The sequence below is a fragment of the Lasioglossum baleicum genome, chromosome 7, assembly GCF_051020765.1.
Source record: "Lasioglossum baleicum chromosome 7, iyLasBale1, whole genome shotgun sequence".
Classification (NCBI taxonomy): domain Eukaryota; kingdom Metazoa; phylum Arthropoda; class Insecta; order Hymenoptera; family Halictidae; genus Lasioglossum; species Lasioglossum baleicum.
The window spans coordinates 4,301,722-4,325,105 of NC_134935.1; the positions used below are offsets into that span (position 1 = coordinate 4,301,722).

General features: G+C 41.7%; 1 protein-coding gene across 2 annotated transcripts in view; it reads right to left on the minus strand.

Annotated features, from left to right (window-relative positions):
• Positions 1-21,683, minus strand: part of LOC143210539 (uncharacterized) — a 127,332-nt gene extending 105,649 nt beyond the window's left edge. For both annotated transcript variants that reach the window (XR_013009275.1, XM_076427462.1), the window contains exons 1-2: positions 20,657-21,683; positions 19,282-19,528 (exon numbers count right to left, since the gene is read on the minus strand). The gene's annotated coding sequence lies outside the window, so the exon portion shown is untranslated. The remainder of the gene's footprint in view (positions 1-19,281; positions 19,529-20,656) is intronic.
• Positions 21,684-23,384: the final 1,701 nt, after the last annotated feature.

Genomic DNA, 23,384 nt, shown 5'->3' on the forward strand with positions numbered 1-23,384 from the left:
TCATCTGGCGATTTTGACTACTAAAAAGTCCCGTCTTTGCATTATCGAGAAATCAGAGGTCTATGCCCGAACCCCCTTGCAATCCTCGCGTATGTATACGTGGTCTAGCGGTGTGTGAGTGTACTCTAGCGGTGTGTGAGTTCACGCGCGACCGTCGTTTGCTAGGAGACGGCCCCCTTAACGGTACAAATACAATCGCAAGCCCGGTTTCCTGGGTTGATTCGAACGTGCTCTTACTCTCTACTCTCACTGAAGTAACTCTCACTCGCAATTCTTATATGTATTCTCTCTGTCGCGGCCGCGACCTACCTCGCATATACAGGGTGTGGCCGGACGGGTGGTACAACCGAGCAGGGGGTGATACTACATGTAAAAATAAGTCGAAAGATAAGTCGTTAGTAGTGGTATGCATGGCTAGTAGAACCTACAGCTATTAATGTTTTTGAAGTGAAACTTCTTTGCTGAGGGGGCTACAATTTTCTAGTGTAACGCGGAAGTGACGCGGTCGAATAGTTTGACAAATAACATTTTCATAATTAATTTACTAACTTTAAAGACTTCATTGGTGTACTTTTAAGATTGCAGAATGTAAAATGAAGCCTTGGCTACATTCCCATTTCAGTTTTATGCAGGTTTGATGCTTAAATTGTTAGTTATTAACCAATTTTGGAGAAGTGGTATGTTATGTATGTCTGACCTTGTCGCACACAATCAGCCCGCGCAACAATTGTTAATAACTAATTAACCAGAGTTAATTTGTGAACATTTACAATTGGATAACATAGAATCAACCTCCAGCTACGTTCACGTGCAGTTTCTCATCGGATTTTGTTCCGACTGAAAGATTTATAAACAATTATCCAATCAAATAAAATCGATTTTCGATTTTCGGGGTCATTACAATAACTTCCCTATAAATTGGAAAGTTAAAAAAGGAATAACATTTTTTTATTTGACGCTTCGTTTTCGAGAGAATGGAGTTCGAAATTGCAGCGAATACACGTGCTATTGCATAGGAATCGTCTGACGCGTCTGACCATGATCAACCAATTCTACTTTGCGCATGTACCAAAGCACACGAACCTGGCGGAACTTTGAACTCGACGTATTCAATTTTCGGAGAGCGTGCCCAGTGATGCGGGATCGTAAAATCACTGCAGACGGTAGACGCAGTGATAAAACGCACATTTTAATTCCCTATAAAACGAACGCGAACGGTGCGTATTCCCGGAAATCGTTCCGGGAACCCATAAAGCAGATATGCCTCTCGGGGACGTCGTCGCCGGGGATGAAACTGAGACTAGTTTGATACCTCGTCGATACATTTACGTTTGATATTCGTAGCTTGCATATCAATCCATTGTTGGACGTGTTTCCACACAATTTGAGCCGCGTTCGAACAAATAACCGAGTTACATGGAAATTGCCAGCACGGATCTCTCACGAACATCGTTTTCGGGCCAACAAGTATTCGCTCGAAACCCGGTTCGACTAACGCCGCTGTTCGCCGATGCAGTCGCAGCGGTTATACTTTTGTCATCAAAAGATCAAAGCAGCCACAGTCACCGGCCATCGAACTAGAATCGCATACAACAATTTCACTTTTCCAACCATAACACTGTGTCATAGATGCCGGAATATCTCTGACCGCCAGAATTATCATTTGAACTACGACGTTCCGCGTGGCTTGTCATCAATTTTACTCGCTGGAACGTCCGTGTCGAATGTGAAACATTCCATTTGTCAGTTGAGATTAAGAGAATTGTCTACGGACGCGTCTTTCTTGAAACCAGCAAAAATTCAGCAAACGGGAACAGGGTGTTGTGAGCACAGTCGAGCAACGTACCAAACTTTCGTTCCATTTCGAGATTGAAATAGTCATTATGGTTCTTTCGAATAAAACTTTTGCGATAACAACATTCTCTGGGAGCGAACTTTTTCCAGGTCAAATCGAACCGAGCCCGGTACTTATCGCGTTCAATTAGGAAGACATTAACAAAACACTGTCCCGTTTTTCTCGGAGGCAAGGGCGCATCGTTCCAGAATCAGCGACACGTATTCGGCGCACGTACTCTCCATCTTAAATGTATTTTAGATTCAGAAATTCCAGCGATCCTCGAGAGTGTCACTCTCGATAAGAAAAACCTTCGATCGACGGCATTATAGGCAAACTCAATTTAAACGAGAAATCAGTCAAGGCGATTTCACGCTGGTGCGGCGCGGCGCGGCGCCGATAAGGACATTGTCTCGTCCAAATCTAATAGAAACTCTGAAGCTATCAATTAACGATTTTGCAGAATTTAAGCAATTAGTTCTGGCCAAAAGAGTCCGGATTATCGGAATTCCTACTGTATATGATTTCTTTTCTAAATATTGTGAAAATACCGATTAACTAAGTCGGACAACAAAAATTGTACGACTTACGCGAAATTTTGAAATCGACTTTTTTCCGAGTTTTCGGGTGATTTACCCCAGTGTGGCGACGAAGCAGTTCCGCTGGATGCTCAAGTTAGTTCCCGGCGAACATTCTGAAGCTAACGGGCACGCGCAGGCATCGGAGAATATATGTTATCGCATTGGTCCTTGCAGTGGAAGTCCCCAACGTCCGGACATGATCGCCGAAATTCGCGGAGATAGGCTGTTCGTCGGATATTCGGAGAGCCAATAAGGTTGTCTTCGTTTTCTACACCTGCGGCGTCAACTAGTGGTGTCGCTCGTAAAAAGGGAAGAGTAAAAATCTCCGAGAGCAATCTCGCCGCTAGATGAGAGGAGTCCTCGATATTTTTTCCCGGCCGCGAAGGGACGAAGAGGGACACCACAGGCCTTTCGAGAAGCTCCAATTTCGATGATTAAATGGGAACGTCGCGCGAACGAGGTCCAGTCCCGGCGGATCGTCGCCGTTCTTCCGCGAAAACCGGGAACAAGATGAAGAAAAAAAGAAGGAAGTTTGACGAGGACAGGGGAATCCCGGGTGTACGAGGCCATTGTCTGGTTGTACCGGGTTCGTCGTACTGATTACGCGGCCGGGTATCTGCCGATGACGGTAAAACAATGCGCAACGAGCGGACGGATAAATAAACGGATGTCACCGGCCGGGCTACGAGAATTCCGTTTTTTTATCGGAAGCACCGACGAGGCTGAGAGAGGTTTCTGTTTCACCTGCGGACGGATGCTCCGCAAAGACTGGATCATGCGATCGAAAAAGAAACGACACCGAAAAGAACACCATTCAAAATATTCTCATCGAATGAAACTTTATAGCTAGGAAACAAAGGGTGTCTCAACCTTTGAGACAGTCCCTTATTATTCTGGATGATTTAAACCAGAGGTCGGCAAACTTCTTTTGGAAAGGGCCAGAATGTAAAATTATTAGGCTAGGGGGCCAGGTAGCAAGCTCGAAAATATTGACATGGGTAGGTAATTCTACTCATACAGCAACGAAAAAAACAGGTTCAAAATTTCTCTATTAGGAAGTGATATTTTTACATAATGTTTTTTATTTTACGTAATTTGATTTATTTTTTTCGTGCTCATTATTCTTGGGGGCCTGATTAAAAACAGGCGGCGGGCCGGTTTGGCCCGTGGGCCATAGTTTGCTGACCCCTGATTTAAACTGTAAAGCAGCGGTTTCCAATCGGGGAGGCGCCAAAATTTTTAATAGAAAATTAATGTTCATACCATAATATTTACAAATAAATAAACTTCGTATCGTAACGTAACAGTACAAATTCAGTGAAGTAATGTTTATTTTTATACATTCATTTAAGCCCTATTAAAAATTATCCGGAGCTGAAGATTTTAAAAATGACGCCTTTACAAACGCTCACTGTTTCTGTTCGGCGAATCGTATGCAAAACAGTTACGACAAATTCCGCTTTCTGATAATACAGTCGGAAGAAGAATCGATGATATATCTGCAGATATTTGCGATCAATTAGTTTCTCGGCTGCGTACTTCGAAATTCACCATTCAAGTAGATGAGGCAACTGATATATGTTTTTTTAGGGAGGCATAGTAGCATAAAGGTTGGAAACCGCTGCTGTAAAGCGAAAATACATATGTCTATTTCTGAGGAGCGTACGAAGGTCGAGTAAAAATCGTGATGTCACGAACACTGTAGTCAAAGGCCAGCTGAAAGCAAAGGGTGTCTAATAGAAAATGGGGGATTCGATTTGCAGCTTGCGCTGTCCAAACTCGTCAGCTGATCGGCAAGCGACACGTGCCCGGTTAACCGGTTGCTTACGCAAAGATCAATCTGTAAATGAACGAGATCCAATCTCCAGCAATCACGACTTCGCTGCGCAGGATATCGATTGTTCCACTAAAACTTGGTCAGCCCCGCTATACCGCCGGATCGTGATTAATAACAAGCGTGGTACTTCCGTCCCGAAGTGCACGGCGAACCCGACCACGCGGCTACAATCTCAACATCCTGTAACATGAATTTCTGCAAGGCAACGGCACACCAAGTTTAGGCGAATACCTTATCGGAACGAGATCCGGCGTGAATCTTTAATCCGTTCTCAGAGGCGCCCGCGACTTAATTGTAATCGGCTGGAGAGGTCGGCCGAGGCTTCGTTTTCCAGTTAACAACTCGACTCCATTCAAACCGACCGCGGAAGGTTAAACCCTACTTTAAAGATTACTCTGCCGGAGACAAAAGTCGCGGGGACAAAAACCACCGCCGGCAGGGAGCGAAAGCTCGCGCGCAGTAGAGACGGAAACACTCGGTTAGAGAGAGGGGGAGAGAGAGAGAGAGAGAGAGAGAGAGAGAGAGAGAGAGAGAGTGATAACGGTAAATTCTCGGCCCAATTGAAAGTACACGTGTGCAGGACCCGTATAAAATATCAATTCACAATGTTTGAATTGTTTAACGGAGCTATTCTGTATTTGAACTGTCAAAAAATAAAGTTTCGTGCATTTCCGTGCAGTTTTCGGATTTGGGAGAACTAAACTAGCATGTAGTAAAAATAGTTTCATTTAAAACGACGCGCAGTGGTCTAGAAGTCAGTTCTAGTGCGAATTAATTATTGTGCGAGGAAAAAATCGTCATTTTGTGTAAAAATTACTTTTAAATATTTGAGTAAAGTAAATAAAACATAATTTACAATACTTACTTCTTGTTTATTAATATAATAATTATTAATCTGATACCACATTCATTAAAATTTTTTAATGGCCTTCCAACTCTTGCGGGTACAAGTTCGTGAATGTCAATCTCATTAAAGGAGAATACTTTCTCAATATTTTTGATAAAGTTCTCCAAAATTCCTTCAATATTGTGTCCGCTCACATTCCTTCCGGTAAAAATAGCCTCTAGTAATCCACTAACGCAATCCTTTCGTTTCAAATTCTTCAATTTGAACCATTCTTCGAACAACTCTAAACGGATGATCGTAGATACGTTTACTAAAATATTAAAATAAAATGATAATGGGATTGCGGGGGAACGCGTTTTCTCTTTGCCGTTTATGGAGACGAAGTAAGCTTTCAAATTAAATACTTCGCAACGCGTGCAAATGCGTGCATATTTTGTAAAACTTACGACATTCTAATAATTTTTTTTAAAAAGTATCAATTCATAAAATATATCATAAAGTGTGTGAAGGAAACGTAAACCTACCATTTCCAGTTACAGCCATACTGATAATGTCATATATAACAAGATACTAACACAATTTGTGCACACTTCAAGAAAGAACTCGATATTTTCAGGTTATAATTTGTAGCAATTCGACTAACGCAGAAAAACAAAATTCTCTCTCTCTCTCTCTCTCTCTCTCTCTCTCTCTCTCTCAATACAGTTTATATCTTTTTCCATTCACATTACGATCACTGTTTAATCCACTGTGTAACTTTATTTGCATTGAATAAATAAAGTCATCTTATTTAATAAAATAAAGTTTTCCAACATTTACGTTAGTTGGTATTTTTAATTCATTCGCGCTAGAACTGACTTTTAGACCACAGTGCGACGGTAAATGTATTGACAATAAGAAAGGTATTTAGGTATTCGGCGTTAACCGAGGCACTCCACGCGCTATAAGATACATTCCTACTTAGAGGGGTATTAGGGATAAATAGCTAATTTACCGGCACGCGTCGATTCGATGATCATTCGGTATGCATTAATTACAATTGCAAATACCAACACTTAGAATTCTAATCGCATCGCGTCGACGCTTCGCGAGACATTCCCAAACGGATTTTACTAATACCAATTTACCTGTTATATCAACACCTATTTAATGCCATATAACGATGCTGGTTGGTGTCGATACATATCACTGTTAACGAGTATGTCTATTGAACTTGTACCACGACTGCATAAATCATGAGAAATGCATGTTATATGAGTCTGGTCGTGTAGATTATACAAGCATCGATGATAAGTAATTATAGAGATTAGGCACCTCCTCATCGATCCCACTGACCTTGACATTAATTCCGCACATTAATTCTGAATAACTTTGGTTATTGTATACAGGGTGTACGGTCTACAGCTGATTACAACACGGCGCGCATTCCAGGATAGGATAAACATTGGAGGGAAGAGAATGAAGCAAGACAATAGAATAGGTCTGCAAACAATCGGACACGCTGTAGTACACGAAGTTTAAGGGGGATAAGGCCGTTATGAATTCCCTTCCTTTATGTGAAGAATCTTCTAAAAGCGAGTCTACGAAAAATCAGACCGAGTACGTAGACCGGACAAACATGGGCGCCGCGCCGGTATAACGCGAATAAAAATCACATATACAAATCTGAAATAAAACAGACTCCCCGTTATCCTGTTGCGCTTTCACCAAATTCTGGTTCAGCTCTGTTTCAACCGGCTATATTTTCGCTGAGAATCTCCTCCGCGAATCGGATTTCCGGTATCCGTCTTCCGAACAGCGTAACGATTTTGTAATGTGTTTTATTCCACCGCACCTTGCTTCTTTCCTAACTACAAGTACTCGATAAACTTTTTTAACCCACGATCCGCAAAAATAGTTGCTGCATGAATTTCATTCGGCATATTTCATAGGACTGTTGTCTGTTATAAAACCGATTAAAAAGTATTGAAGCACCTGAAGCAAGGTCTCTTCCGATAAATCCAAAAGTCGAGTTTCAATTAGCGAAAATCTCCGGAAAAAATCGAAAACCAATTTCCGTTCGGTAACTTCGTTTATTTCATCAACCGTGCCGAAGAACGTACGCACTCCACAGAAAATTATTTCGATTCAGTACCGACAAAAGGGAGCAAAAAACATTTCCATTAGGACCCGACTACGCGAAACAGCAATTTCGCGTGCGCGAGACGGACAAAAGGAAAGGGAAAACGCTCGAAATGATATATAAAATGGAGTAGAAGCCTTATACAATATTGTCAGGCCTCGGCGACGGCGGTGGAGCCGCATTGTTCGTCGGCGAGGATCGATAAATTAGCTGGGAGAAGAATGTCCTTCAGGAAACGTCCATAAGCCGTCAGCACCTGGCGCGCCGCAACATGTTCCCAAAGGACCTTTCTCCGTGGCAATCGCAAAAATAACTAATGGGTCCGAGTTTCGACAGGAGCAGCTGTAGGGCGAGCGATAATGGGGAACAGCGACGAAGCAAGAATACGATGGAGGATTCAAGACGACGAAAGTGTAAGAAAAAGAGAGAGACAGAAACATCCGACGTAAACATCCGACGTAAACCAAGAAATTCCCTTTTTAGAACAGGTGAGGGGGTAATACATTTAACGAGTTTCTTATTATATGTATTTACAATCTAACGAAACTCGCGACGGTGTAAACGAATTTTCCTTTGATTCCAGCTAGCATAAATCATGCATGCAAATATGTATCTGCATAGAGACCTAGCAGCTGCAAATATTTTCATGCATCTCTGCTTCCCATTTTCCTCCCTAGTAGCACGCCCGTCAATATTGGAAACATGTTTCAAACGAAAGTAAGATTGAATTGATAAAACGTCTGTTCGGTGTGTTTGGCCACACGTACGCTCGTTCTACTGGACACCGGTCCTTCCATTTTACGACATTTCCGAATTATCGAACGGCTACGTAGTCTTTTATGCGCTCTAAATAAGAAGACCAGCTGTGCGGTGCCGGCCATATCGCAGCTAGCTGTCCCAGCAATCGCAAAAATGACTAATGGGTTCGCGTCTCGTCGGAGGTGAAGGGCGAGCGAAGAAGACGAGATGCAGAGGAAGAGAGAGAAACGGGCGTGGGAGGATGAAGGGCGCGACACGGAGCACCTTCTGCCCCTGTCATTTTTGTTCTCGCCGTGGTGTGCAAAAAGAGAAATGTCGGAGAGTATCCTTCGCTTAACAGAGAGTCAACTCGCCGCGTGGCTCTGCAGCTTCTTAACGAGAAAACGCCTCGAGAGAAGCAGTCGGCCTATTCATCGTGCCCTACTCGGCTCGCATCCCGCGATATTAAAGGCCACCGTTGGCGTAGGTCATCCGCTATCGAGGACCAAGGAACGATATCTCGAAAGCGGGGATTGTTGCTGGCCGATTTAAGCCGGTCCAAACGACGTCGTCGCGGACCCAGCCGCGAGAATCCACGCCTCGTAAACCTGATGTACTGTCTTATACCAGCTTCTTTGGCCCGCCAGCCTCGCTCCCGGCGGACAATAAACTCTGTTTTGCTACTATTTTTCCATTCCACGCATCGCAAACGCGCCCGTAACACTTCGACCAATGAGAACGGCACGAAGGATATTCGTTCCTTAATGAAAGCCAGATGTTCTTTAATAGTCAGATGAAAATATTCGACTACGGCATGGCGCACACTGGTCCACGCGCTCGATCTAGCTGTTCATTTGGTAAAAAGTAACTTGCCCAAATCGATGTTTATTGAATGTATATTGCTTCCTAAATGTCCATGACATTCGAAAACGACGAAATTAGTGAGACTTGTTTGAGTATTTGTCTGTATTTAGAGTATATCTCTTGTACTAAGTGTCACGTCTGCTGACGTGTTGCCATAGGTTATAAGCATAGTTAATAAGAGTAGGATATTGTAACCGTAATTATTAAGAATATTCATTAGTTATAAGTAGTCATACTTCGCTCCGTTCATCAGATCCGATTCTCACCTCAAACCATATACCCATTCTTATCTTAACCCTTGTATAATAATCATATCTTAATGTATTCCCCGTAGCAGTACCACGTAGCATTCACCGTAATCATTAATCGCGCGCTTCTCATAACATCCGTAGCGTTATGTCTAACGAGACATCCGGTAGAAGATAAGACACCTATGTATTCGACCTCACGATCCTAAAAAGACTTCAGTTAATTCAGTTCAATTCGGACAGCCAGTCTGTCACGTTCGTTCAAGACTCCAGCGAGGCTCGTCGCCTCCTGGATGTCCCGGTCCGGACTCCGACGAGTCCTCGCTCTCATCCGCCTTTGAGCGGTCCTGCTATATCACGCGCTTCTAGTTCATTATAATTTCATTTCATACGTTACAAATATATTCCCAGTTATTAATTTAATAAGTGAGTCTCGCTTAGTTCTTCTCCCTACATCCTCGCGCTTGCAATACTCTCCTATTCAATTACGAAAGCTCGTGCACGTCAACGAACGCGAGACGGAGGACAACAGCGGGGTATCTCCCGTCAACCGAGGATCACCGACGACGTGATCTTCCCAGGACGAGTGAGGATCATCGTCCTCCCTACGACGATCCAGCCTGATTCGACTGCAGCCGTCAACGAGCAACAAAAGCAGTTCGCATAAACGAAGCCTGCCTGTATTCATCGATCGCCATACTCAACTGCCGATAAGTCGCTAAATATTTCCCTGCGAAGATTCGCGCCGTCACAGTTATCTCTGCTCTCGTCCGCCGCTTTGGGCGTATCTACTGTAAGCGTTAAGTAGAATACGCATGTTCGCGAAAGTCGTGGTTCCCAATCAGACGTCGGACAAAAGGTTGTATCGCATTTGAGAGCGTCCAGTAAGGGGAATGGGTCGCGGAACGATAGTTTCGCGAAAGTCAGACTCCGGGACGTAACACTAAGATTTAATATTTATAATTTATTGTGAAATAACAATGCTCAATAAACTAAAGAGAATCTTCAAAGTTTTCAATCTTTGGTAAAGGATATCTTTCGAGTCCCCCATGGGCCTCATTGTATCAAAGTGCATTATTATCAGCGTTCTTTTCTGTATGAAATCGTGCAAGAATTACATCCCGTTCGGTCCCGGTACACAAGTTATTATTGTTTAAAGAGTATGTGTCGCCTGAATTGCGGCCGAACCTCTGGCATTTTGATGATAAATCGAACAATTAATATTGAAAGATGTTGAAGAAGAAACTGATGACAATAATGATTTGTCAATATAATATAATGTCAATTGTTATTGTTGTTTATACAATAAAAATTATATTTTTGTTTTTTATAATTAATATTATGTTTTTTGCACAGTTTTAAATAAAATATTTCTAATTATGTTTATAAAATCCATTACTTCAAAAATGATTGATTATTGTGTTTATTTAAAACCTTAACCTGATTTATCAGACACTTCCGATAATCTGAGAAAAAAATGTTTTAAACAAAACTTAATAAAGATGCAGCAATCTACAAATTCCAATCCGAAATATTAAAAAAGAAATTTTTAATGCATAAATAATTAAAGTCATCTCGAATTTTTAAAAGCCAATATGTATTTTTGGCTTCATAATATTGTAGCTGATATCAAAACGAATCCAACAAACTTACTATACCTTTAAACTTTAAAATAGTGCTAAAATATTAATGAACAGCTAGATCGAGCGCGTGGACCAGTGTGTGGCGTGCGAATTTCCAAGATCAAGCAAGACCAAAAATGTATAACTTCCCGATGAACTGAAATGGACCGACTTTTATCGTTTTTAAATGAAAGCCAGATGTTCTGTAACAATTCACTGGAAATATTGCACTGCTGCACGTGAATGTCCAATATCAAGTTTGAAATTTATTCGCGCAGTATTTAATTACACATGTAACTGGATGCCAAGACCAAAAATTTGTAACCTTTGGATGAGTTGAAACGGGCCGACGTTTATTCATTTTTTTAATGAAATTGGCATGTTCTGTAACAATCCAATGGTAATATTGCACTGCTGCACAAGAATTTTCCAATATTAAGTTTGAAATTCATTCGCGTAGGAATTAATTAAACATGAAATTATGAAAAATCTGGAACTTTTCAACGAATGAAAATATGAACTCGCGTTTGCTCGTTTTTTAGCGAATGTGGAGAGGACGAATTGTTAGCTGGAAATATTGGTATGTATTATGAATTTCCAACATCAAGACTAAAGTGCTCTCGCTCTTTTTTACTAAAAATTTGTAACTTCTGAATGAATGAGAATGAACCAACTTTTCCTCTTTTCTTCGATGAATGCTCTTGAAATCATTTTATTATGTTCGTGATCTTCGAAGTGAAATTTATAGAAGTGCAATTCATTAAAATTTTGAACGTACTAAATCTTAAAGATGCGAACAAATAAAATGAAAAGGTTTATCTCTATCAGACAAATACGACGAAAAATGCTGAAAAAATTTCGGTCTTTTTTCGTGCCATATCTTTCGTAGCATGTGCGCAATTCAAACGCTTTCATAAGAATTTATGGGTTTGCCTTTCCTCGAGCGAAGCGTCTGCAAGTGTTGCAGATTCGAGGGAAAAGTCCTCCGTATCTTTTATTATGATTCGGATGCCCCCTCCACCCCCCCCCCCCCCCCCGCACCCCTGTTCTCGTAATTGCAGTCTCGCCTGTAAGACGTGCTGAAAAAGAGCTGGCTCGAGCAAGTATTTCAAATTTACATTTGGTCGACTTCATAAATCTTCGAACGAATTGAACAGTCGTTTCTGCTCTGAATAATTTTTTAATGAGCATTGTGTTCACACACGAATTCAAACTCATTAGTTCTAGATGCATGTTAAGAATTCACTTATGTTTTCCCATTCGTTTTATTTGTTTATTCCAAACATTGCAAAATTAAGCATCCTTCTGTTGGCAATAAAGCGTGTGTTTCACGTTTCGTGGCGAAGAATTCGTTTGCTAGATAGACTATTAACTCTCCACTGTAATTAACATTCAACAGTTGTGGGGTTTCAACAACGTTCGTCTCATTAACGACGAGCTCGGTATACTGCGTACTAAACACTCAAGATTCTGACGAAATTAGAATTTTCGTTGGCACACGCGTACTTCAGCGAGTTCAACTATACGTCGACTTGCTCTACTAATTATCAAAAACATTGAAATTTTTTAATAACCCACTATCTAAATAACAAGAAATTCTTTTACATTCTTGTGTCAGTTTTCTTATGAATGAACGATACGACAAGGAGTCAACGTGTTCCAACGCAGTTTTTCACGCTTGAAACTGTAACTACAATGGACTTCGTTCATCGCTGTGATTATTCGTGGACCTGACAACGCGTTGACTCGTTCTACTTCGAGGGAAAATGGTCCGGATACCCTTAAACTCCGGATAAAATTAGAATCGATCCGGATCGTTCGTAGGTTTCGTTACATATAGATTCGTTCTACTTACGGAAAAGGATCCTGTGCCTGTCATGCCTACGTTTCTATTTTTTCTCTACGATGGATTTGATAGTGACACACTTACTATGTATATGCTGCCTCGATTCGCATGAATCTCGGATTTTATTGAAAGAAGGATATTGGATTCGTTGCCTTGTTCTACTTCGGTGAAAGATTCGAGTCTCCATTTTGTCACATTGAGAACCGAGCATAATTTTTCCCCGCAAATGATTCCCCAGTTTATCTCCGTTCCACGAATATTCCGCGAATATACGTAGTATGCGTGATCTACATACATTTCTGAAGAAAGGAGTCCAATCTACCAATTTCAGATAAATGTATGTAGAAATTATATTATATCTTTATCCGTACGACTCGACAACTTCCACCGAGTTATTGCACGCTCTTCTCTTGTAGTTTTCTTGCCGCCGCGCCGCGCCGCGCCGTTTTTCTACGTTTCTAATCTGTCTGATTACACACAGGTTCAATCTACTTGCTGGCGTTGAGATTTTCTTGGGATCTCTGCGCTGGTCTCGTGCAGCTAACTGCGAGCGACTGTGAGCGAGAAAGCTAAGCTTGGACAGGTCAGCATCTAAGAAGTAAAATTAGTAATTTTCACAGAAGTCCCCGAGAGCCCGAAGATTGAATTGGAAGTTTCGTGAGTTTGAATGGAACGCCGGGTTTTGACTCTTCCGCGTACTTCGAGCAGTTTGCAGCTGCGAAACGAGCCGTTCCGCCGTTGGGCAAATTTTCTGTCGACTTGAGTAAACGAAAATCTGCGTGGGAATTAGCCCCGGCTCCATCCAATTATACATTTTAATTTTTTCCGCCGGGTATCGTTTTCGCGGGGTACGTTCAGGGAAAGAACGACTTCTTTTTAATTCGTTACAGCTGGCCGTCGTACAGTGGGCTCGATTGAAGAACCACGCGACATTTTTGAATAACTCTTAAACCACACTGAAGATATTGCAATTAAATTTGAACTGAATATATAAAAAAATAATTCCTTCTCAATGATTTTTAACTTAATATATTTCATATTTGTTTAACCGTTTTTATTAATTTAAAGCAGTTTTATAAATGATTTATTCTATAATGTAGGTATTTAATATTTTCGCTATTTAATGCAAATAGATGAAATGTTTAAGTTTTACATTATATTGAGACAAATTTGTTACGGCCGAAAATCTTGAAAAATTGCAATTTTACCACTTTTGATCGTTTATAATTCGTAAACCAATTAACCAATTTCAATGAAAAACACATTTTTTAAATTTTCGTTAGTGGGTCAGCTAAACAAGTTGTAAAAATCAATTTTTTAGTATTGTTTTTCACAATTCCGACCAAATGCATTTTTTCAACTTATTTATTAGACGTCATTTACTAAACTAATTCTTTTAGCCTTACAGAAAAATTGAAGTCGTTTGGTCCATTCATATAACAGTTATTCTGATTTGAAGTGTGTGGAATCAGTTATGCTCCTTACTGTATATGAAATTCTAAAAATAAAATATAATTGGTATATATATTAACTTACTTGATGTATTATATTAAATAACATGAACAGAAAACATATAAAACTGAAAATAATTTCGGAATCACGGTCACACAGTAATAATTCTGTTTCAATCCACAATTTGCGTCGACAAAACAAAACATAAACAACAATTACAATGTAACTTATGCACTGTCGAAAAGAATTCGTCAAACTCAACGCAGTCAAAATATCAGATATGAAAGACTGACTTATTTACTGCAAACTATAAATTAATATTAAATAAAAATATAATACAAATATAAATATTCAACACAGTTCTGTTAGACTTTCAGAGGATACGTACTTGACGAATTCAGCGCGTAGCGCGCGTCCGAGCGCGGACAAGATTTAGCGACGCGGATGTTTTCAGACAATAATATCTTGAAAAAGGACTCGAACAAGGAAATAATTTTTGTCACATTACATAGAGGAAGGTTCACTGAAAAGATCCTTACTTGTTAAAAAGTGGGCCCTCCTGGGACCCGAAAGGTAGCGCATGTCAAAGATACAAATTAACGATTATTTTCATTCTGCTCAGTATTTTTTAAAAATATGTTATATATCATAATTGGCAATGAAAAGTATGATTTCTTATCAGTAAAGTGTGCATTTTGATGTAGAAAAAAATTCAGGGCAAGAAGTTGATCACAGTTATCAGGACACTTTGAGAATGAACAGCTAAATTATGTAGGGAAAATCGATATTCCTAAACTGTCTAACTTCATGCGTGTATCACAACTAGAACTGCTATTGTATTTGATTAATTTTATCATTTTCGTGGTCGGTGGACATTTATAAATCGATATCCATTGAAAAAGTCACGTGATTCTTCAATCGAGCCCACTGTGCGTCGCGTCGTTGCTCCAACGTAGCTCGCAATCTGCTTAACCGTTGAACGAACAATTTCTGCAGGTATGTCGTCCCTACCTCGTTGCGGAAATTATCGAATGAATACTTGCTCTCGCAGGAATTTGCCAAAAATATTAGGTTGGATTCGTGGTCCGCGCAATTAGTTAATTGTAACACTATTTTAAAGCGATATCTTTCACCTGCTTGAACCACAATGTATCTCGAGGAGGAAAAACACAAGAAGAAACAACCGGCGAATTACTTTGTACGCGCGACGATAAAATCACTTGGGAGAAAATGACTCGACCCTTAATTTCTAAATGAATAAGCCACTGTTCCAACCGGTGAATTAGAGCACCAGCCATTTGTCATTCCTAGCCAACAATGTGGTTCAGAAAATGGTCGATTAATTCTGGCCCCCTTACTTCAGCAGAAATTTTCATCCGCCGATGACGATTCCTTCGGTACCCAGGCTAGAACACTTTCTCTCATTTCGGCCAAACGGCTGTGAATCGCGGCAATGGCCGTACCCAATCCTTCTTCAATCTTCCCCGCAGTTAAATCTTCCGCGCCGTTCCATCAACTGCAGAACCGAGTGGTTCATTATCCTAGACTGCTATCCACTGACCGCGTTGTTCTTGGCTCATCTCAGAGATTGACGCTATCCTTAAGAAAAAGTGACCCATCTTACTACAGTTGAAAACACTCCTATCACGCCCTTTTTTCGTCTATTTCTTCCTTAAGCTTTCTAGTATACTGAAAATACAGGGTGAGTCCGAAGTAACAGAACACCTAAATATCTCCGTTAGTTTTCGTTGTACAAAAAAACTTCTCAGGACAAAGTTACACTGTTCAAAGGGTCACATGTAACGGTGTAAGGGAAAGAATTTTCAAGGTCATTTTTTTATGAGATTTCGAGGTCATCAATATTTTTTTAATGGAACGAGGTATTTTTTCGTTATAAAAAAGTACTAACCTATGTATGTTGAAAAATTAGTAGTTCACGAGATATTTCGATTTAAATAACTTTAAGACACCATTACTGTCCTACTAAAACGTTACACAAGTAAGTAAACGCTAACGTCTTATACAGTTAGTACTTTTTTATAACGAATGTCCAGCTGCATCGATTGATGTATTAAAAAATACCTCATTCCATTTAAAAAAATATCGATGACCTTGAAATCTTGTCAAAAAAATGACCTTGAAAATTTATTCCCCTACACCGTTACATGTGGCCCTTCAAACAGTGTACCTTTGTCCTAAGAAGTTTTTTTGTACAACGAAAAGTAACGGAGATATTTAGGTGTTCTGTTTCTTCGGACTCACCCTGTATAACTTTCAGAAGGAGAATTTGCAGAAATAGAAAAGTAGGGATGAACTAAACGTGGGTGACACACGTGAATTTTTTAAGCCTGCATTTACACTTCGGACACGTTCTAGTCGGGCCCACCTTTGTATTTTCTGTTATTTATGTTCGTCACCCTCCGTCCTGCTTTTTGCAACCGGCTGAACTTTTTATTGTCAAACTTCACCGTTATCGCGCAAAAATGTTCAGAACAGAAATTTTTTAATTCAAGTGTATGTCGAAATTTGTACAACACACCAAGCGTATATACGGTCGGTGTACAAAGTATTCATACACATTAAAAAAACGAATTACTTTTTCAAAAATGGACCCAACAGCTTGAGTTTCTTTTCAGACGTTAAAAGGATTAGTTTACTAGCTAATGTGTAAATAAGTTTTTTTAAAAATTGTTATTGGTCGCAATTGCGAAGGAAATAGTAAAGGTCAAGATTTTTTAAATTTTTTATCTCTACCTGTAATGAAAATTTAGGAGGCGCCTCTGGTAGGTCTAAGTCAATTATATACTTGTACAAAGTTGCATCGAAATCGATCAAGGATGTTACGAAATATAATTGATTGAAAATAGCAAAAGTCGTAAGAATCTGCGATTTAAATGAATCGCAAACCGTAAATTCAAAGATTTTTACATCTTAGAATGCCCATAGCTTTTTTATCCGTCAGCCAATTTCAATGAAACTTTGTACATATATATATATATATATATATATATATATATATATATATATATAACTTACTTAAATTTACAAAATACATGTATCAAATTTTCATTACAGGCACAGATAAAAAATTTAAAAATCGTGGTCTTTACTGTTCCCTTTGTAATTGCGACCAATAACAATTACAAAAAAAAATTATTTACACATTAGCTAGTAAACTAACCCTTCTAACGTCTCAAAAAAACTCAAGCTGCTGAGTCCAATTTTGAAAACTTTATTCGTTTTTAAAAGATGTACGAATACTTTGTACACCGACTGTACCTACAAGTTTGTATGTACGCATACGGTGAATCACGGTGGGCATCCGTTACCATAAATAACAGATCGTTCGAATTAAGAGATATTCGAATAACGCGTATAAAACAGTTGTAAAGCATCTGGTTTAAACAAATTTCGCCCTGAGCGCGATCGATGGCGGGAAAGGATTAAGAAAATCCCAACAATGCCTACGCTAATTAGCGCGCCAATGCGGAGGCTTAACTCTCGGAGGAGGAGAGAAAGGGGTGAGGGATGAGGGGTGAAAAAGTATTTTTTCATAGCTGGGTAAATCGGCGGATTTATGGGCGGGATTTTCAACTGTAGCTCGCAATCGGACAGTTTCACTGGAACATCTTCCGTTTCTATCCTTTTTTTGTCGGGTATTCGATTCGTACCGACATGAATATTCACGAGTACACTTCCAGCTGCGCATCCACACCGTCATACGTGCGAATAACTTCGTTCCGACGCGAGCACAATATTACCAGCTGTATACACGCGTGTCGTTCGCATTCTCGACCGGCAACCTATTGTTTTGGGGCGGATAATGCGGCTGCATAAAACGGTGCTATTTACACATATAAATCGGCCTGAAGGGCTCTTGTGCGAGCGAATTACATTGAGAGCACCAATGGAAACTGATCGTTTATCTGGAGATTGAACATTTCGCTTTTGCGCGTGTTAGAACGCGAAATAAGATCGATGATTCGAACCATTTTATTTCAGCACCTTTGATTGGGTATCACGGTGCGTTAAATGATCATTGAATTTATTTACAGTCCCTCACCCCATACGTTTAAAATGTATGTCACCGCATTATAGTATCGCTTATCGACTAATGGAGTCGCGAGAGCTGTCTCGTTCTCACAGTGATTTGCTGCCATTGTTCTGTAGTCTCATTTATCAAATTCATCAACGAAGGAACTAAAGGGAAGTCTGTTATTTCTGTTCTTCGCAAGAAGTGTTATCGTTTCTTATGAAAAATGAAAATAACTTCAGCTGGAAATTCTCATTATGATAAGAGCTTCTATTATTTATGAACACGTTCTCGCACAAGTTCTATCAACGTTCTTGATGAAAGGGTAATGACACGATGATTTCAAATTTATATTATACATTATACATCATTCAACATTATACATCAAATAAATCGTACAAATCAAGTTGAAGAAACATGGTGGCTACAATCAGAGATATTCTTGATTCTAATTATCCGGGAAAACACACATCTCGTTTAACACACCGCCACAAACAGCTGAATTGATCAAAAGGTACAGAGCAATGTTTGTCACAAATTGTTATAAAATATACAATTACAACAACAAACCATCCAGCACAGCTACACGTATTTTGATGCAAGTGTAGCTTATTACGAAATGCTCTTTTGCATATTACATTCTGCGATTTGCCTAAAACCGAGGCGCGTGCTCATTAAACGAATAAACTCGTTTGCATAATGCTTTATGTATCGTTCATTAATTTACAGTAACCACCTGCGTTGAAGGGTTCGTCAATCTAATTATTATTGTCAGTATGGTAACACGTGCAGAGCTCCACAAGGTACACCGATGATTTAGAATTTAGTAATAAAAAAATTCATCTGGTTTCACATTACGGTAATTATTTAAAATAGGGCATTCCTCACCGATACACCTTGAAATATGTCATCAAGGTCATCATCCCGAACAACCTACCCGAGCCCTAATTATTCATTGCCCGAGAGGCGAAAATTCGCGACACCGGAAGAATACGGCGACCGAACTTCGATGTCCGAGGACGCTCGGTAATAATCGAGCAGAGAAAGGGTCGACCGGTCGCGTTAACGAACGCACGATCAACCGTGTATCCGATTCGATTTCGCTAGCCAGTGGCTGCAAATAATCGGCGGGCTGTTCTTCGTTGGCCATTCAAACTATTTCAAACACGGCGGAGCGGTTGTAATGTACGATCGCGTTCGAACGCTTTTAATCACGCCGCATGCAACGCCGCACACCGGTGCGGTGTATAGACGTACCTGAGCATCCGCGCTGTTCGTCCGTATTCGTTACGTGGACACGTGCGCCACGCCGATCAGGATCGCTTTCAAGTTCTGATGCCCAGCACTTTCGCGTATTACGCGCTGTCTGGCTGCCTTCCTGCCTGTCTGCTTGCCCTCTGACTGCCTTTTCGGTCTTCTCGGCCCCGCGTTCCGGCTTCGATTATCCTAATATTCGCTAGAGTCCTGGGACGACCGCCGACCGAACCGCACAGACGACTTCAGCCTGCAAACACACACGAATCCTCGCAATCAGTGTATAAGAAAGTCGAGTGTACTCGCTTTATTTATCGTTGCACGAAAAATCTTTCCAGAACAAAGTTACATAAACCCGATTGTCTACTCTGAATTATATACACGTCTGTCCAAAAATACAAATGAATTGAATACTTTTCTACGTTTTATGTTTGAATTTTACACAGCACTCCCACGAATCACTCAAAGCTGGTTCAAAAAAGGATATCTACAGTGAAAGCTATACAGACGCGCCATTAGCATTCATCAAAGAACGGCAGCTTATGTTTACTGCAGATTGAGTATTTCGAGCGCCGGCGGCGCGCGCTTGCAGCTCGAGATTAAATTGTAACTCTCTATTCTACACCGATTAACGACCACGCTTGTGCAGAGGGAATTACTTCAAATGCACATTTTCATAAACAAACTTCAGTGTAGTCGAAATTCGGAGATATTTTTCTAAATTGAGATTAGAATAACCAAGCACTGTGTGGAAACAAGCTGATTTATACAAACTATTATACGCCTGAATAAATACGCGTACCTAGCAAGTGCTCACAAGATCATCTTTACAGTCTCAACCATTGTAAAACGAAGAATCTAAAATCCGTCATTTCGACAGGTTCGGTTATCTTAGGCCTAAGAAATACTATTTCTTATACGTCAGATTGAGACTTCGAATTCTGAACTCTTCGAGACTGAAGAATTCGTTTTTTCATTTCTAGTCTTCGAGTCTCAGACAGCGGACCATTCTTACAGCTATCTAATTGATGATGTTTAGGATCATTCGCCGTTCCATTTACAGAGAACTGTGATTTCGATTTTCCGATGCATTAGGCAATCTGAACGTCACAATCGCTGATCGAGCGCAGAATGAATGGACAAGCGGCTAATTCGCGTTCACTGAAATCCGAGGATGACCCCCAAGTACACAATCCGTTCAGTCCGTTTTGTCCTCGTGAACACAGAAATCCTGCGGATCGGCCGATACACCCACTCCACAACCGATCAAGATAGATCCTCGAGCGAAAGTCTACGAACTCGACGGAAAAGACGCGAGCAGCCAGACCGAACGAAGACGCCAAACAAAGAAGAAAGGTCAACGACCGGCGGTGCTCACCTGCAGCAAAAGTTCATCAGCGAGCATCTATGCCCTTCGTCACGTTCGTCGCGTTGCACACGGCGCGGCGGGGCCGTATCCTCATTGCAGGTTCACGCTACGTTAAGGGTATACCCTCTTTCCATTCTTATTTCGCCGGGGCTCGGCCGGGGAAGGATTAAACCGTATCCTCGAACCGCGGTGCAACTTTATTGCACGTTACAGGATGCCTCGCAAGCACCGCGGCAAACAGAACGCGAACGAGCCTCTCACTCGCGGCCACGATTCCCCCCCCGAGTTTTCCGGTTATTTCCCGGGGAAAACGAGACTCCGCGGACGTTCGCGAACTTCACGGGCTATCGAGCAACTTGGTCCAACTTCCATTTGAGACACACTCCGCCGGAAACCGGAACACGGCGATCCTCTCGTGGACCGATTCGCATCTACTCGGAGCAGGGTTAAGGTGGAGCGCGTCCGTTCGGTCGAGCTCTCCTCGGACACGACCGGTACAACTCGGGAGCATCCACAACAACTAACCGCGAACGTGTACAAGAGCTAGTTCGAGGTAGAGCGAGGAGGTTGATCGCGGGCCTCGATCATCGAAGGAGACTCGTCGGCCGCCGGGCGGAACCCGTCCGATCGCCTTCCGGCCTGTCATCGGTCTCACCGGAAATGGGAGAGCACCTGGACTTCGTAGCCTGGCTCCAGGATCCGGTGGTTAACTACTCGAGCTACTGGACGAACCGGCCGGCCGGTTCCTCGTGGATTCTAACTTGTGGCTCTCTGGTCGTGGCGCGAGCGGGCAAGAGAGCCGCCAGGGAAACAGTGAAAGGGGCGAAAGAGTGAGAGAGGGAGAAAGAGATAGAAAGACAGAAAAAAGAAAGAAAAAGACAGAGGGAGAGAGAGAGAGACGGGGAAAGGAAGAGCGTGAGAAAGAGAGACAGAGGGTGGACTGCGCCTCTCGCCGGGTGCCAGCCAGGTCAGCGACCGTGTCCTCGCTCTTCCGAATGTTTTCTATCGGCGGCGCGCTCGCGACTGGGATCCTGGATTTCGGATGAGAGCCAGCTCTCAAGAATCAACACGCAGGCGCCGCGTTCTCCGTCTTCCTCTCTCTCTTCCTATCCTTTCTCGTCCCCTCTCTCTCTTCTCCCGCGCCCCAACCACCGCTCCCTCTATCAATCCTCCCTCCCCGTTTGTTTCACGGAACGCACAGCAGCCCTCTTCCACCTGGATCCTCCTGCGAACTCTGTCTAGCTCGCCCTCGAGAGAGCTCAGGCTCTTGCCTGCCCTACCCTGATCAACCTACCACCCCTGCTGCCTGCTACTCCTGCTGACCTGCATGTATAAGCAGCTGTTTTCTCCTGTTTCGTCGTTACCTCGCCCTACCCTACCTGCTTACCCCTTACCCCTTACCCCTTGCACGATATCTCTCTCCAGCGTGCAACTTCAACTTGCCTTTGCATCCTGTTCTGCTTGACAACGTTGCCCTCACCCTCTCGGACGGATAGCGGTTAACCGGTATCCGAGGTCGATTTACACCCTTGCTGGAGATCGAACAGGTGATCCGCGGGTTCGTGTTGCGATTTTCGTTTCACAGCGGATTTATCCGAAATCGTGGACAAGATCAATCCCTTGACGTGCGAAGGCATCGCACAGGGCTCACCCGCGCCGAATGAAAAACACACGTTTCTGCGTTCATTTTGATGGTTTCCTTCCTCGGCTCCTTTTACAGCGAGAGGAACGAGATAAAAACAGCTTTGTGGAACGGTTTGTTCTTCCAGAAAGGTGAGTTCCGTGCGGCCGATCCTGAATAGTTTCTACTACTTGCCGGCCATGTTTTATCTTCGTCTTTCTGCAAACACTCCTTCCTTTGTATCGGGATTCACCTTTTTTCTTCGGCCGTCTCCGACGGTTATCATTATCGTTGTCTTCCTCTGTTCACGAAGCGTCTCGACGTTTGCTAGCTTTGAATATGAATATGCGTATGCCTGCTCTACTTGCCGGCATCTTGCGCTTTTGTCTTTTACTGCGCTTCTCGTCTCCTTCTCCTTCTTCTTCTGCTTCTTGCTCTCCGCATCCTGGCGGTGAATTATATTTAACCGGTATTGTTCTACACGCCGCTTTCTTCCCTTGAATAATTCAACTTTCGCCGGTTCGACCATGTACGGACCCGCGCTACTTACCGCGCGGGTTTCATGCTTGTTTTTCGGTAAATATATCTTCCCTCATTTTTATGTTATCCCGTGTTGCTTTATAGCCTCTAAAATCTGTTATTGCGCGTGCTTCTAGCACCTTCTCTGCTTCATACAGGGTGTCCCTAGCATACTGGTGTTCCGGAAACGTCTTGGTATCACTTTCGAAAATACCTAATGTAAGAAAAAGCCGTATTTATTTGTAAAAAGCCATAAGGACGCACGGATAACCAATCGTTGGAGACAGACGTGTTTGTCGCAGGCGCTCGTTTCGATCTGATCTTCTTTTTGCGATTCGTTGGCGATCGTATTTCTACAACTATACTGTTAATTACGATACAGGGCTGCCTATCAACACGAACTCATACAGTACACACATACAGTGGGTGTAGAAAGTATTCGTACACTGATAAATTTCAAACAAAACTGTGGAATTGTTGTTTATTAATGATTTTTTCTGTAAGCAATGAATATGTACATATTCCGAGAAATCTATAGAATAGATACAATGCAAAAAAAAATTAATTTCTTGATCAACTTGCGAATGTAATAAGGAA